This window comes from Heterocephalus glaber, unplaced genomic scaffold (assembly GCF_053883595.1).
Source record: "Heterocephalus glaber isolate CG9 unplaced genomic scaffold, H.glaber_assembly_v1.0 deba00000331, whole genome shotgun sequence".
Classification (NCBI taxonomy): Eukaryota; Metazoa; Chordata; class Mammalia; order Rodentia; family Bathyergidae; genus Heterocephalus; species Heterocephalus glaber.
The window spans coordinates 9,973,255-9,979,254 of NW_028258142.1; positions in this window are offsets into that span (position 1 = coordinate 9,973,255).

The window sequence follows — 6,000 nt, forward strand, 5'->3', positions numbered from 1 at the left end:
TCAGTGAATTATATAGCCACACAACTGTATCCCTGCCATGGTAAATATGTATCCAGTTTTATAACACTACAATTTGGATGATAGACTAACAGATACTGCACATTAGGTTCTAGGGATTCAAGGGAAAAATGATGCCACATGAAATTGGTGGCATCAGTTAAAAATGTAGGGAGTCCCACATTTCTGATGAGGCCTATGAGTCCCTACATAACATGAGTATAGTAAAATTTTTCAGACTTACTGTGTTGTTTATACCAAGCTGTATGTCCTGTGCATTTATATTTCCTCTTGTGGTTTCCAGTAAGAAATACCAGTGTTAAACTTGGCCATACTGATTGTCTTTCTAAATTTTAATTATCTTAACATGAATGTTACTAACCTTGGCTTCTTCCATGCCTACCAGACTTTTTCCTTCTGCTTTGAGATGTAAAGCAGCAGCATCTTCAATTCCTGGCAGAGCACTAACCACATTTTAATCCTGTTACTTACTGAAATATGTCAAAACTCTGAAGTATCTGAGACTTCCTATTTACAAGCTAAGAACTTAGTTTCATCGATGTTGACAGGAGATGGAAGACTCCTGTGTCAGAGACATAAACATGTTACTACAGCTGTGGGAATAGTCAGAGGATCAGCACTTGTGTCTCTATGTACCAAGCCCCAATTTCCTTGGGGCAATCTGAAGAGAACCAGGTTATTCCTGTGCATACAGTGACGTGAATTAAAAGAAAGGAACCCTGAATTAAGAAAGATAATATTTTCTAGAAGCATTGAGCATGCCTGACCCCTGTCACAGAATGGCATGTGTATTATACTGGAGAGTAATCAGATGTATCACCTAATCCAAGACAGACTCTGGGCCTGTCATCTGTGGAGTTTACTTCCAAATATAGAGGAGGTCATCCTCCAGAACAAAGGCAGTGTTTTTATTCATGAGACACACTAAAATTTGAGGAAACATTGGAAGATTTTCTCTCAAGAAGTGACATTTTCTCCTGTTCACTCTACCTAAAAAGTATTCTTAATTTGTGTCCCCATGGAGAAAGATCCTATGATTAAGATTAAACTCAAAAATGTTTTGGAGAAGGTAATGCCAGAAAGTACCAGTCGGGAAGTAAGAAATTAAGAAAAGAAGCAGAATAAAGCCAATAAAATGTAAAGTAGTAAACCATATGCCACAGTAATTAATAATAAATCAATCTGTCTGGAAAATCATGGAGATTGTGGATAACAAATAGAAACTCTAAAGTATCTCTGTCAGTGAAAAGTTGAAATATTTGGACCTCTACTTTTAATCATGATTTTGGAGTTGTTCCTGGTATATGCTAATGTCTCAGGTGGTTCTGCCTATTTTACTCAGATAAAGAATGAGATCAGGGAGCAAAAAAAGAAAAATCAAAAACACCCCAGGGCTCTGGAAATAGGGCCATTACACACTATACACAAAAGTAGTAGGACTTTTAGTGAGGTGGGTAAAGCAATTTCAGCATCCGCTACAAAAGAAAAAATAATATTTTAGTAATTATTAAAATTGAGTATACTGTTGACACTCAACGATTTTTTTCTTGTTAAATAGAAAAGAACTAATTTGAAATATGACTTCAGAAAAGGGTATGTATAGGCAAAGAAAGATGATAAATACAGATTTGTTCTCTAAATATTTAATATTTAGTTATGTAATATTTAATATTTAATTTAAATGTTTTATCTAATTTGGGGGGGATTAGACATAACTAAAGTATTAAAGGTTGCTAATTCACTTCTGGACAACAGGAACAAAAGTGGTCCTACCACTCGTGAGATCATAGGTCAGTTTGGCAAACACCAGTAAAATTTGATTCTTAGTTTAAAATTCATTCAGTTATATATCTACCTGGAGATATGAACTTCATGAGGCATGATAAAGGCAGGGTCTAATGAATTAGCACACATTATATTTGATACTAAAGCTTTTTGCTTCTTGTTATCTTAACTCTTTCTGTGAATGAGTCTGTAATAAAGTATTTTAAGTAAATAATGTATGGAATACAAAGTTATGTGTTTTTATTACATTCTCAGTATGCACCTTTCCATAGATTGGACACTGAGGTTTCTGTGGAAATCAAAAGCAGCTCTCATCTGGACAATAGGAAATTGGTTAAGGATGTCCTTATTCTTCTTGGCGCATGAGAGTGTTTCTGGGCAGGCGGTGCCAAAGGGCCAGGAGCTTCGTGCAGTAAACCATCTTATTCAGTTTAAAGGTTGATGAAAGTATTGGCTGCACTAAGAGTTTTCCCTGATTCTTATTTGGGTGGTATAAAAATGTTCTCAAATCCTGATTACTGCCAGTTATCCTTATTTCAGCTTGTCATTTCCAAAACAACAGTAGGATGAGACCTCCAGTGGGGATAGTAAACTTTCACATAAATATATTTTATTCATATAATTATTATTATTCACACACTACTTGATTTTGCTTCTTGATCACTTACCCTCACCAAAGAACAACAGAGTAACTCTCTAAAGAAGTCAGACTATAGTCAGTTATCCTAATGTGGTGGATGGAAGGGATACTAAGGGCTACGTAGTATCACTTCCCAGCAAGTGTCTTATCTGCAGTGTTTCTGGCCAGGTATCACTCATGTTTTGCTCTGCTGTTTACTACCTCATAAAGTAGTGCTTTCAGTGGTGGTAATCTTTGTATTGTGAGGCAACATTTGTCTTTCTTTAATTTTTCCTATTAGTCTTTAGGCTTAACCTGGAGCAATGAAAAGTAAATATAACTCTGAACCCATTATATAGTGGAAGATCAAGTCTTGTCCTTATTTTCACTACTTAAATTATCTGTCACATGTGTTTATTCTAGAATTCCTTCAAACTCATCACAAACCTTTTCAAGATCCACTAAAAGTGCTCTATTTTTCAAATATCTATTTTGAAATATTCAGACTTTTGATGATATTCTATAGGTGGTATAATGGCTCACTTCATCAAATATTTTCTAACATACGAAGAAAATCAGAGTACATACATTACATATACAATTTATTTGTTGCTATGAACTCATTTTTATTTAACTGAAAAATTCATATTTAATCATTTTAATATTTCAAATTTCAAAATTAAGGACATATTTATAGATATTTAAACTATCAAATGTTTTAAAATATTCATTGTATCTCTCTCTGCACATAAACACCACCACTACATTAATTATTAATATACTAAAGTAAAATTGTTAAGAACTCATCATAACAAATCTAACAGCTTCATATATTTTATAATTAATACACTTTTATTTTTTTGTAGTAATATACATAATCAAAATGCAAAAATATTTCAAAGATGAGAGGAACACAAAAGAATACTCAATAAAATCATTCAAATAATTTTTTCAAGGAAAAATAAGCAAAGACAAGTGGTAAAAGGGGTATTTGTGGCTTTCTTTATTGGTCCAAGAACTTCGAGAACTTCGCAGCACATCCGCATTGGGTGGAATCTAGAAAATGGACAAATTCAACCCTGAATACTCAATATATTCAAGGAATTAGGAGACAAAGGAAGGAAACATTTTTATAACCTCATGTTTTCTGTTTCTTCATATGCGATAAAAATATGTAAGAACTCATTCATAGAACATGATTGGATATGAGGTGTGTAGCTTTGCTATCATCGACTAAAGGAGAAATTGTTCATCTTGCTTTTCAGTTCTTTTAAGCTAATTTCCACATGGAGCAGAAAAAAGCAACTTTAGCCATAAACTGAAGGGATGATAGAGTAATAAGATGGGACAACTCTGTCTCCTTCAATAATGTTATGAGGCAGAAACACCCATATCAGTCTAGATCCCTCACAAGTACTCTGCTACTTTATGTAAGCTATCATTTGCTTTTGCTGTTGTACCAGTATAGACTTTATCCTCTTTAAATCACCAACTACTGGAACTCTGAACTTCTGTCATTTGTTTTTCCTTTGGTAAAAGTTGTGACTTTATAATATTCATCCAAACAGTCAAATACAGAGGAGTCCAAGAGATCTGTCTGGATGCTAGCGACCCAAAGAATACAGCCAAGGGCCTGGATCCAATGACAATGTCCCATATGAGTCCATCTGAAGGCTTAGAACCCATGGTAATGTCCTCCACAACTCCAGTTGGAGGTCTAGAGCCCACATCAATATCTTCTGTGAGTTTGTATCAAGGATCTGCACTGGGAAGGCCCAAAGGCCAGTGGTAGATACTACAAAGCCTGCACCACCAGGGTGAAAAATCGGTGCCATGAGGCTGTGGGATCTGCACTGCAGCCAGGAAAAGATGCTCAAGGTGAAGACCAAAGCTTCCCCAAAGAGAACAGTACCCATCCCCACATGACTTTGAAGTCTCTTAAACCTCACCCCGTAACCTTTTAAGTGAACTCAGCTAGTTCTAAAACTCTAGGTAACTAGTTTTTATGTGAGAAGGCAAAATACCCAGAGAAAAATAAAAGGAAAAATAAAATTGGTTTAGGTACCTTAAACCAACGAGCAAAAAAGATACAGACACACAATTACTTTTAGATCAGAGTGCACTCTTAGAAATATTGGCCAAGCTGAGCTATAGCTATAATAATGTGCTGTAGGTTCATTATAAATTAACTAATCAGAACTTATTTTGGTGGGGATGACCAATTAGCATAGACATTTCTTGCAATAAACTAACACCAGTAAGGAGGTAAGAGAGAAAAACCTCTTACTGTAGACTTATAAGCAGAAAGAGTCCAGAGCTAGGGGAAAGACCCTTGAGGGTTTGTCTTTTGATTTTCTAATTTACATTTGGAGAAAAAAAATCAACTTTTAATTTAACTATCGATCACATATCAAGGAGAGCAGAGGCCATGTGCCTCCCTCCGCCATCACACATGGTGGAAGGCAGTAGTCTCTTCTACTATCTAGCTCCCTACCTTTTTGGTAACCAACCAAAGAAAAGTTGAAAGGGTCTGCATTGTCCCCTTTTTATATTTAGTCCAGCCTTTGATTTAAAACTATTTTTCTACAATTTTGGTTATACTTGGGGTATTAAAGACCGAGTCAAATGGAGAAGAGAGCCGAGACCTGGGAAGGAGTAACTGATAGAGCCAGGCCCATAACACCATAATCTCCTCAAACAACAAACAGCCCTTAGAAGGAACAGCCTGGGCTCTGCCAATCCAATGAGAAAACACACATATTTCTTTTGATAAACTGCACCCTTGGTAAGTTTTTCCTCTAGGTACTTGAGCTTTCTACTTTTGCCATTATCTCTCTCTTTATCTTTCTAGCACAGCAAAACTTTTATCATACAATATTGTCTCATATCAAAAGTGTATCTCTTAAAAGTGTACCTTCCTTTATATATTTTTCTCTATCCTACTTACTATAAACTTTTCTATAACAAATCTAGCTGTGGCTGCTGGATTTTAAAGTATCTTTCTCTATTTTTTTCTTCTTTCTCTTTTGGTCTCAGATTGTTACATTTTTAAATTTGATTGACTGTCAACAGGCTTTCAAGTAACCTTGAATTAGTACTCTTATTTTAACACCTGCAGAAAGCAGAGAAAAGAGCAAGTGAAACCTGTAATTGTAGTTTAAGAATTCACAATCTATAAGAAATGCATTAAGCATATTAATTAAATAAAAATACCAACTTAAATTGGAAACCAGAAGTAAATTCATTAACTAGCCAAGATTTGTAATGATGTGCTTTTATTGCGGCTCAGCTGGCTGTCATGCCACAGCAGGAACATTTTGTGACTGACTGACTGTTTATTAGGGCATGGAGAGTTGGACCCTTCTCATTTTCTCCTAAGCTGAGGAAAAGGGTGAGCATTTTCCCCTCTTGCATCTGCAGTCACTGCTCTAGGAGTTGAGCCCTCCTTGGCCAATGATGGTTCTAGTCAAGGTGGAGCCATCGGTCTGGGGTGTTGGGAATATAGGCTTGGGCTAGGAACTGCAGAGGAGCCCATGTGGAGGGGCGATCTGGAGGTGAATCCTCTCTTTTCTTGTTAA